Here is a 12,381-nt window from a genome sequence, read left to right as displayed (position 1 = left end):
TACTATTGTAAATACAGTTAATAAAAAAGAAAGTAAATTTTTTTTTTCAGGAGAAAAGCCCCTCAGATTTTTGCTGAAATAAGAAAAACATGAGAGGAAAATTAGATGAAACTTCTCCTTATTGTCATCCCTCTAAAAAGAAAAAAAAATTCATGTCATAAAGTAGTAGTCTTATATCATATCTAGAAAAAAATGGAACACTAAGACAAGTATGCAAAATATACCAAAGTAATTCAACTAGAATTCTAGCCTTTACATCCAAGATAAAAGAAACTAAATTAAGTGAGTGGTCCCAGAAAGATGGCTGGAACTTCTTACAGAAGCACAAGAAAGAATCACAGGTCTAGATGTGTTAACAACCAAACAACGCTGGAAGAAATTGCTGAAGAGAAATTCCATAAGAAAAATGCCGTCCCTTGACTCTTTTCAATAACTTAGAACCAAACCATGAATTTCAATTAATCTATAGCATCAATGGGGCACCTGGGTGGCTCAGTCGGTTAAGTGTCTGACTCTTGATTTCAGCTCAGGTCATGATCTCACAGTTCATGAGTTCGAGCCCTCCATCGGGATCTGCATTGACAGTGCAGAGCCTGCTTGGGATTCTCTGTCTCCCTCTCTCTCTGCCCCTGTCCTCCATGTGCACTCGCTCTCTCTCACAAAAATAAACAAATATTAAAAAAAAAAAAATCTACAGGGCCTATCATGACAAAGTCTAGCTCCAGTGTTGCTCTGCTTCGGTTTTCCTGAGATGCTGTGTACAGGTATACACACAATGTTACTGTTACCCTAGATTTTCTTCATGCTTTAAAGGTGAATGAGGTGATGTAGGACCATTCCCTCCTGAGCAATAAAAAAAAAAAAAACAAATAAAAAGCTTAGTATTAGAAACTGGCTTTCATCCCTAGAGTAGCTTATTACTGTTAGCATATTAAAAGTGAGCACATTTTGACTATGCTTTATAATAGAAAAGGCCTTTCTAAGAACAACACAAAATTTTAGTAACAGTTGTACCTAGGACTATGTAAACATAAAAATTTTCTGCATGGCAAATTCCACTAAAAGCAAAGTCTAACAGCCCAACAGAAAAAAGCCAGCAAAAACATGTGGCTTTCACACAAACAGGTCAATCCTCTCAGGAGAAACTCAAATGAAAACAATTAGTGTGGTACCATTGTTCCCGTCATACTGGCAATGATCCAAATGTTTGACAACAGAGTATTGGCAAGGCTGCAGGAGACAGTAACACAGATGACAGCATGTGCACTGGCAAATCTCTATGAAGGACACTTTGGCAGGATCTACTGAAATTATAAATGCACATCCTTTCACATTAACTTCAACTAGGAATTTATCCTACAGAATTGCAATCACATTTATGAAATGACTTGTGTATAGTCATCAAAGCACTGTTTTTAGTAGTAAAAGAGTAGAAAACAGCAGGAGGGGCTTGGTTATATGAATTATGATACATCTAGTCGGTAGGCAACTGCATGGAAATACTTCCATGACACTTCATTATGCAAAAAACCCCCACATCCATGTAATTATCCAAGTATTATATAGGTATACATTTGTTTTTTATATAGAAATAAATATACATGCAAGATATGTATCTTATATATGATAATAACACTTCTGGAAGGACATACAAGAAATTGATAAACACTGGTCACTTCCAGAGAAGGTACAAAAATATGTCCAGTAATTCTAAGTATCTACCTGGGAAAATAAACTGGCAGCGGACATTCACTGTAGCATATTTATAACAGCTAAAGAATGGAAACGACCCATCCCTTCAAGATGATGACCCATACTGAGTAAGAGAATATTTAAATAAACTATGGTTTATTACTAAGATGGGATATTATATAGAGGTATCTGTAAAGAATGACATGGAATTATTGGTAAAAATACTGTTAAATAGAAATTAAGCAAAATGTAAGACACAAAACTATATCTAACATGTTTTTTAAGATGTGAAAAATATAATTTCCTCTACTGTGGAACAAGGTGGTGACTGGAGGCTATTTCAGCTTTAACATACTCTGAAAATTTTATGAGAATATATTAAGGAAATGGAGTAAAATTAGTTTGAATTGTACAGAATAGCAGCGGGAACTCCTAAAAACCTGACATAATTTTTATATCAGAAATGCATTTCCTCTCAGTTTTCTTTCCCACTCATTATTGCCTTTCTCACTCTTCTCATATCTGAACTATTTTAAGTATCAAAATATGAAATAATAATAAAAAAGGGTTAGATTTTAAAATATCTTCAACTATCTACAATCCAATGAGTTTTATCCATAAGTAACTGGAAGGTCAAAGACAACTTGTTTAAAATCACAAAGCTAGATAAGCAGACTCAGATATAAAAATCATGTCTTGAGACTTCTCCATCTAGGTCATGAGTGCTTTTAAGATAAGATACAGGGGCGCCTGGGTGGCGCAGTGGGTTAAGCGTCAGACTTCAGCCAGGTCACGATCTTGGGGTCCGTGAGTTCGAGCCCCTCGTCAGGCTCTGGGCTGATGGCTCAGAGCCTGGAGCCTGTTTCCGATTCTGTGTCTCCCACTCTCTCTGCCCCTCCCCCATTCATGCTCTGTCTCTCTCTGTCCCAAAAATAAATAAACGTTGAAAAAAAAAAAAAAAAAAAGATAAGATACATCAATTTCTTCAAAGAAAGCAATTCAACATCCTCCATAAAGTATTATAAGAATAATGGAGGGGTGCCTGGGTGGCTCGTTTGGTTAAATGTCTGACTCTCGATGTTGGCTCAGGTCATGATCTCACAGTTTGACTGCTGTGTTGGCTCTGTGCTGAGTGTAAAGCCTGCTTGGGATTCTCTCTTTCCCTTTCTCTCTGACCCTCCCCTACTTGCTCATGCACCCATTCTTTCTCAAAAAAAAAAAAAAAAAAGTAAATAAATATATATGTATTTACTCAACCCAATGACACTAACTTGGACTTTAAACCCATTCCACTTCCTGTAAAGCTTTTTTCCTTCAGTATGAAGGATTGTATGGCCACATCTTCTCATGCTATTCCTCTTATCCACCAGAGAATTGCTTATTCTTATAAATAAAGCATAATAGCCTGGTTTGTGGAATACCACCCCATTCCCCCTGAACTCTATAAGAAAGAAAAGAAACATTATCAGAGTACTGTTAGCAAAAATGTACCTCATCAGAAACACACACACACACACACACACACACACACACACACTGCCAGAATCAATTTTGTACAAACTCTGGAAAATACTCAAACATGTTACAGCAAACACGTGAACACTAAATTAAAAACAAAAAACAAAAAACAAAAAACAGAAACAGATGAGTTATACAAGACATTTAAGGAAATCTTGATCAAATTACTTATTGAACATAAGCTAAAGGAAACAGCCTTTAAAGATGACAAGACAAAGAATATAGTGTTTAAAAATATGGTCAAAAAGCTGAAGGGTTTAAACCATTGACAAATAACTAACAACAATCAGGAGAATAATATGTCAACAAATAAAGAATGCCGATAAAGAAGTAGTAATTCTAAAAAAAAAAAAATCAAATTCTGTAGCTGAAAGTGTAACAACTGAAAGGAAAAACTCACTAGGGGATTTCATTAAACGGATCTGAGGAAAGATGAATCAGCAAACTGTAAGGTCAAATAAGAGTATCCAATTCAAAGAACAGAAAGAAAAGTAAACAGAGCCTCCTAAGATACCCATGGGACCATTAAGCATACTGACTTAAGCATACACACGAGAGTCCTAGAAAGAGAGGAGAGAGTGGAGCAGAAAGAATATTTGAGGAAATAAAAGCCATCAGTTTCTCAAAATTAGTAAAACATGAATGTACACAGACATTCCATGAACTCCAAGTAGGACAAATTCTGTGGAACTGAATAAAGGAAACATTTACAGGGGAGCTGGCTGACCCAAGCCATACCACTCTGTTGCAACCCTTTGCGGACCCAAGAGAAAGAGATGTACCAAGCATTCCCAACAGAAAGAAGCCTAGTCTACTACCTAGCAGGAGGAAGATTTTTCCTTGCCTGGCAACAGCCCAGCCAATGAGACACAGTCACAACTCAGCCAATGAAAAGCTATTATATTTCAAACTACCAGTTTACTCCATTGGACTCTGGCCCCCCAGCCCCCACCTCCACCCCTGCCCAGAAGTTCCTCTCCTTTGTTTTAAGGACTTGCCTATCACTTGTTATTGCTTGCTTGTCCAGAATTGTAAATCCTCTGCTATTCCTGAGTAAACCCATTTTCCTGGTAAAACAGTTGGGTGTTATAGTTTGTTTTTTTTTTTTTAAAGTTTATTTATTTATTTATTTAGAGGGGGAGAGAGAGAATCTCTCTGACAGGCTCTCCACTATCAGCATGGAGCCTGATGCGGGGCTTGAACTCATGAACTGTGAGATCATGACCTGAGCCAAACACCAAGAGTCAGACGCTTAACTAACTGGGCCACCCAGGCACCCCTTGGCTGTTTTACTTTTAAGGTCAACAACTCAGGAGATCCAAGACAAGACACATTACAATCAAACTGTCAAAAGCCAAAAGACAAAGAGAGACTCCCGAAAACAAAACAGTGTTAAGAGGAGTGACTCATCAGGTATAAGAAATGCTCAATAACATTAATAGCCTATTTCTCACCAGAAACCATGGAGACCAGAAGGCAGAGATACCATATTTAAAGTGATAATGTCAAGCAAGAATTCTATATGTGGCAAACTATCCTTTCAAAATGGAGATGTTCTCATATAAACAAAAGTGAAGTTTGTAGCTAATAGACGTGCCCTGCAAGAAATGCTACATAGGGTGTCTTCCAGGCTGAAACGAAAGGACACCAGGAAATAATTCACAGCCATATGAGGAAATAAAAACACCATAATTACATAAATAAATATAAAACAGTATTATTATATTTTTGGTTTATAACTCCTCATTTTCCCCCTACTTAAAAGTGTATAAAACAATAATTAAAAACCTGTGTTAATAGGCACACAATATAGAAAGATTCCAAGTACTGGTTTCTTTTTGCTTAATAGTTCATTCCTTAATTTATCTCTTTTCTCTCACTTTTTAGTATGGAGCAGTAAGAAGAAACCAGACCGCACTTTCCACGCTTTGCTTGGAAATCTTCTCAGCTAAATATACAAGTTCCTCACTTAGAAGTTCTACATTCTACCCAACAGAACATAATTCAGCTAAATTATCTGCCACTTTATAACAAGGATCACTTCTCTCCCACTGCCCATTAATATGTTCATCATTTTTTTCTAAGGCTTCCTCAGATTGCCTTTAACTTCTCTATTTCTCCCAACTTCTTTAAGGCAATACAGGCTGCTTTTTTGATTAACTGCCTCAGAATTTCCCCAGCTACTACCCATTAACCAAAACCACGTGTACATTTTAAGATATTTTGCTACAGCAACACCCCACACTTCCAGTATCAAACTCTGTTATTTGTTTTCTAGGGCTTCCATAACAAATTACCACAAAAGACCTATTTATCTGCAAAGATCCTATTTCCAAATGCATTACATTCACAGGTACTCAACATCTTTTGGGAGGAAACAATTCAACCCATAGCAAGTGGCTCCACTAATAGGAGACAAACTAGACTTCAAGTCAAAAACCGTTACGAGACAAAGAATACCCACTGTGTATTAATAAAAGGGTCAATCAAGAAGACATAATGATTATAAACCTATACACACCCAATATATGAAGTAAAAAATGACAGAATTAAAGGGAGAACTAGCCAGTACTAAAATAAGATAGAGACTTCAATACCTTACTTTCAGTAACAGAGTAGTCAGAAGTTCAATTAGGAAACAGAGGACTTAAGCAACACTATAAAAAAAATAATTAGACCTAACAGACATATAAAAAATCCTTCACACAAAAACAGAATATACAGTCTTCTCAAATACACACAGAAGATTCTCCAGGGTAGACCATATGTTAGTCCAAAAACAAGCCTCAAGAAATTTTAAAAGACTGACATCATAGAAAGAATGTTTTCTGATCACAATGGAATGAAACTAGAAATCAGTATCAGAAAAAAAACCTAGAAAACTCAGACATATGTGGAAACAACACACTCTTCAAACAACAAAAAGGTTAAAGAAGAAACCACAAAGGAAATTAGAAAATACTTAAAGATGAGTGAAAATGAAAACACAACATAGTGTAACTTATGGGCTGTAGCAAAAGCAGTGCATGGAGGGAAATTTAGATATAAATGTCTACGTTAAAATAGAAAAAAAAAACCCCACATGTCTAATCAATAATCTACACCTTAAAGGAAAAGGGGAAAAAGAAGCCAAAGCTAGCAGAAGGAAGGAAATAAAAATTAGAGCAGAGATAAATAAGAAAATAGAAACCGATAGAGAATGGAACCAATGGAACTAGAAGTTGGCTCTTTGAAAAGATCAAAGAAATTGACAACCTTTAGTTAGACTAAGAAAAAAAAGACTCATATTACTAAAATTGGAAATTAAAGTGGACATTATTTCTGACCTTACAGAAATAAAAAGGATTATGAGAACACAATTAACAACTACATATAAACAAATTAGATAAACTACATGAAATAAACAAACATCTAGATACACATATACTAAAACTAACTCAAGAAGAAACAGAAAATCTTAACACACAAGTGAAGACAAAAAGTTAGTAATCAAAAACTTCCCAATGGAAAAAAAAAAAAAAAAAGGCCAGGAGCAGATGGTTTCACTGATGGATTCTACTAATCATTTAAAGAATTAACACTATCCTTCTCAAACTATTCCAAAAAAGTAAAAGAGGAGGGAACACTTCTCAATTCATTCTGTAAGGCCATCATTACTCTGACACCAAAGACAAAGACACCATAGGAAAATTATAGACCCATATCCCTTGCAAACCAAAGTCAGCAGCAGCAGCAGCAGCAGCAGCAGCAGCACATTAAGACTATGAAGCATGTTAACACTAAGATCAAATGGTACGTATCCCAGGATTATGAGGGTGGTTCAATATATGAAAATCAATTAGTGTACTATACCACATTAAAGAGAATGAAGGGGAAAAAAACCCCACACAATCATCTCAAATGATGTAGAAAAACATTTGACAAAATTCAGCACTTTCATGGTAAGAACACACAGAAAACTAGAAACAGAATGAAACTTCAACCTGATAGAGGGCATTTATCAAAACCCCAGAGCTAACATACTCAATGCAAAAGACTAAAAACTCTCCCTAAGATCACAACAAGATAAGGATGCCCTCTTTCTCCATTTATTTTCAAAGTTGTATGGACAGTTCTAGCCAGAGAGGTTAGCCAAGGTGGGGGGAAAAGGCACCAAACTGCAAAGAAAGAAGTAAAACTATCTCTATTTGTGGATGAAATGACCGTATTTCTGAAGAAAATTCTATAGATTCTGCAAAACAACTACTACAGGTAACAAATTTAGCCAAGTTGTAGAATACACATCAACACACAACAATTAGTTGTTTTAAATATACCAGCAATGAGTAATCCAAAAAGGGGAATAAGGAAACAATTCCACTTACAATCCAATTAAAAACAATAAAATACTTGAACATAAATATAGCTAAGATGTTAATAGTCCCCAAATTGATCTATGGATTAAATATAATCCCTATCAAAATCCCAGCTTCCTTTTTTGTAGAAATTGACAACTTGATCCTAAAATTCATATGAAAATGTAGGGGATCTAGATTATCCAAAGCAATCTTGAAAAAGAACACAGTTACAGGACTCACTTTGTTCTTCCCAGTCTTATTATAACTTATTACAAAGCTGCAGTAATCCATCAGTGCCACTGTGTGGCACTGGCAAAAGGACAGACGGAATGACCAATGAAACTAACTTGAGAGTCTCAATATGAACCCATACATCTATAGTCAACTGATTTTCAAGTTTGCTGAGACCAGTAATGGGGAAAGAGCAGTCTCATCAACAAAGAGAGCTGAGACAACTAGATATCCACATGCAAAGAATGAAGTTGAACCCTTACCTTATACCATATATAAAAATGAACTCAAAATGGATCAAAGACCTAAATATAAGAGCTAACACTAAAAAATCTTAGAAGAAAACCTACAGAATGGGAGAAAAGTATGTACAGGTATTAATTCTGATAAGAGACTAGTATTCAGAATATAGAAAGATCTCTCACTTGATCAAAAAGACAAACCACCAACTAAAAAAATGGGCAAAGGACTTTAATAGACATTTCTCCAAAGAAAATATACAAATGGCAACACACACACACACACACACACACACACACACACACACACACACACGTTCAATATAAGTCATTTATGAGATGCAAATAAAAACCACAGTGATATTATATTACCACTTCACATTCACTAGGATAGCTTTAATAATAACTTAAAAAGAAAACAACCCAGGGGCACCTGGGTGGCTCAGTCAGTTAAGCGTCCGACTTCAGCTCAAGTCATGATCTCATGGTTTGTGGGTCCGAGCCCCAAGCTGGGCTCTGTACTGACTCAGAGCCTGAAGCCTGCTTTGGATTCTGTGTCTCCCTCTCTCTCTGCCCTTCCCCTGCTCGCACTCTCTCCCTCTCAAAAAACAAACATTAAAAAAAATTAAAAACAAAACAACAACAAAAAGCCCCCAGAAAAAACAGATGTTGGAGGGATGTGGAGAGACTGCAACTCTTGTACACTGTTGGGGGGAATGCAAAATGGTGCAGCCACTGTGGAAAGCAGGTGGCAGTTCCTCAAAAACAAACAAAACTACCATATGACCCAGCAATGCCACTCCTAGGTACAGTCCCCCCAAATTGAAAACCAAACAAATACTTGTACATGAATGTTCATTGCCGTACAATTCAAAACAGCCAAAATGCGGAAGCAATTGAAATGACCATCAAACACTGACTGAATGGATAAAGAAAAGGAAGTATATCCATACAACAGCATATTACTCTTGAAATACTAATACATACTAACACCTGCTACAACACGGATGAACAATGAAAATATTATGCTGTACAACAGGAGACATGAAAGTCGAATATTGTATGATTCCACTTACGCGAAATATTCAGAATAGGTAAATTCAGATTGATGTTTTAAGGTAGTGAGGTAAAAGCAGATTAATCTTTGTAAGAGGCTAGGGAGAGGGGTGATGGGGAATGACTATTATTTTTAAAAATTTTTTAACGTTTATTTATTTTTGAGAGAAAGGGAGAGACAGAGTGTGAGCATAGGAGGGGCAGAGAGAGAGGGAAACAAAGAATCCGAAGCAGGCTCCAGACTCTGAGCTGTCAGCACAGAGCCCAACGTGGGGCTCAAACTCACTAACTCTGAAATCATGACCTGAGCTGAAGTCGATGCTTAACCCACTGAGCCGCCCAGGCTCCCTGGGGAATGACTATTTTTAATGGGTACGGGGTCTTGTTTGGTAGGGATGAAAATATCTGGAATTTGATAGAGATGACGTTGCACAACATTATAATGTACTAAATGTCACTAAACTGTGTGCTTTAAAATGGTTAATTTTGTTGGGTGAATTTAACCTCAAAAAACCCCTAAACAAAAGGCATTGTCAGGTTTCCAGAGTAGAAACTGACAACCAAAGGATAACCCACACATATGAACAATCATGACCAGATAGAAAAGAACCAGGTTTCTTTTGTGTAGTACTTCAAAGATAATTTCTAGCTGTTTCTTATAATAGCAGTTGACTTTGAAGAGGCTCATATAATAAGAAAGAAGGAAAAAAACCCCACAGTAGCCTAAGACACAACCACATTCTTGAAAGAGGAAGAAAGGACAAAAGAAAAATGGTTGATACTATGAACTGAGACGAAATCATACTACTGGCAGGAATGTTTCTTCTAATTCTTCTAGGTAGCAAAAGATGAAATATAACAGTGATTTATCTCAATCCTATAGCAACAGATAATTCTTTCAAGTAAACTAACTCATCAAATTCCAAAAGATGATAGCCACTTCATCATGATAAAACACTTCTAGTCAGAAGGGCTATCCCAATATGATCTGGTTCTCCTTCAGGTTGCCCTATTTTTCGAACTGAAGCTTAGAGAATTAAATCTTGACTTGTTCAAGATTACAAAGCTAATATTGATTGGGGGGTGAAACAGGGAATGGTTGGTTGGTAAGCTGGGAAGAAAGCACAGTCAAGGTCTTCTCATTTCTTTTTAAATATTTACATTTTTGTTTTCTGGAAAACTAACAAAGTTAAATATTTGACAAGCGTTAAGTACCTGACAGTATAATTTTTTCAAATTTAACCTTATACTCTGCCAAGTAATTTTTATTCTTGTTTTTATAGATGGGGAAAGCAAGTAACTAACTTTCCCAGACTCAAAAATTAAGCTGTGGAGCTGGAATTTGAACTCAGGTACATCTAAGTCCAAAGTCTATACTCTTTCTACTGAATTATTCCATGAAAGTGAATTTTTAATCTAAAACTGCACATGGCATTTGTTTCAAAATAGAGGAATAGAGGGAATTGTCTGATTAAATACCAGAACAAAGCTGAAAGATTTTCAAGCTTCAATTAAGAAATTAAATGATTAGTATATTTCTTCTTTTAATGTTTACTTATTTTTGAGAGAGAGCGAGCGAGCGCAAATGGGGGAGGGACAGAGAGAGAGGGAGACTCAGAATCTGAAGCAGGCTACCAGGTTCTGAGCTGTCAGCACAGAGCCTAATGTGGGGCTTGAATTCATGAACTATGAGATCATGACCTGAGCTGAAGTCAGACACTTAACCAACTGAGTCACCCAGGCACCCCTGGTTCACTCATTTAAATCAATGCAAATGTTTGTGTGTATATATGTGTTAATAGTTAGATTTTTCTTTAAAACAACCAACCAACCAAACAAACAAAAAATGCAAACGTTTATTTATTTTGAGTGGGGGAAGGGCAGAGAGAAAAAGAGAAAATCCCAAGCAGGCTGTGTGCTGTCAGCGCATAGCCCCATGCAGGGCTCGATCCCACAAACCATGAGATCATGACCTGAGCTGAAATCAAGAGTTGGATGCTCAACCAACTGAGCCACCCAGGTGCCCCTTGAATTAGATTTTCCTTTCTTGTTCTAGTCATGTTCTTCACTGCTTATTACATCTATGGTTTTATTTTTTTACCTATTCCAGGGCAGTTATCAGCCCATGGAGCACTGAGAGAAAGAAAATAAAGGATAAAAAATACTAATGAGCATTTATAAAATTTATACAGATATTAAAATTTTAGGGGGCGCCTGGATGGCTCAGTCACTTGAGCATCCGACTCTTTATTTCTGCTTAGGTCATGATCCCCAGGTCGTGGGATGGAGCCCCATGTCAGGCTTTGTGCTGAGAGTGGAACCTGCTTAAGATTCTGCTCTCTCTTCCCCTGGCCCTCTCCCTAGCTTGTGCTATCTCTTAAAAAAACAAACAAACAAACAAACAAAAATTAGGTCAAAAATGCTAGGATCCCAAACTATGCTATTAATTTTCAAAGTACAGTCATCAGGTGAGTTAGTTCTGTCTCTTAAAAATATTAAGAAACTTTGCTTAGACAGAGGTTTGAGAAAGTGAAAGGACACATTCTCCTTGAAACTGTAGCTCTGAAAACTAGTGTTCATTAACTGGACAGTCTCCATAGCTCAAAATTTAACATTTAAGTCTGAATAGATCTGCCTGGACTCTAAAGGATGAGTAAGTGCTAGCTACGTGATAGAGGGGAAGTGGGAAGGAGGAGCACGTGCAAATGTCATGAGATGCTCAGTGATATGTCATGAGATGTACATGCTCAGTGTGGAGGCTGCTTGGGATTCTCTCTCTCTCCCTCTGCCCCTCTCCCCTACTCACATGCTCTCTCTGTAAATTAAAAAATAATAGTATTAAAAAAAAGGTCCTTGGAGGATTTTGGATTTTATCCTAATAGCCACAGAAAGGCAGTAGAAGATTTTAAGTTGGAATGTGGCATGATGAGATTTGTAGTTTTTGTGTTCATTCTGGTTGCAAGCTAGAGAACGACTTATGTTGGGCTAAGAGTGAATTCCAGGAGACCTAGCTAAAAGTCTACTACAATACAGTGGGCAACAAATAATAGCTTGAAAAAGAGTAATAGCACTGGAGATGGAAAGAATTGGAGATCTGCAAAAACACTTAGAGGAGACAGGCCTCTAAGGATAGACGGGGATAGAGAGAGGTATCATGGATTTAGTTTCTAGATTTATGACCTGGACAACTGAATAGATGGTGAAAGTATTCACAGAAAAAGATCAGGTGTCTTTTACTGTTTTGAGGAGACAGTAGGGAGAATATATGTTCCATTTTGGATAAATTAAATTTGAAATGTCCGCAGAGT

The 12,381-nt window shown here is 36.8% G+C and overlaps 1 protein-coding gene across 3 annotated transcripts in view; it reads right to left on the bottom strand.

Moving 5' to 3' along the window:
• Positions 1-12,381, bottom strand: part of ZFP91 (ZFP91 zinc finger protein, atypical E3 ubiquitin ligase) — a 47,336-nt gene that overhangs the window by 12,032 nt on the left and 22,923 nt on the right. The window lies entirely within an intron of this gene.

This window comes from Prionailurus viverrinus, chromosome D1, assembly GCF_022837055.1.
Source record: "Prionailurus viverrinus isolate Anna chromosome D1, UM_Priviv_1.0, whole genome shotgun sequence".
NCBI lineage: Eukaryota > Metazoa > Chordata > Mammalia > Carnivora > Felidae > Prionailurus > Prionailurus viverrinus.
Note: the sequence above shows the minus strand (reverse complement) of the source record. Positions and strands in the feature narration are given on the sequence as shown.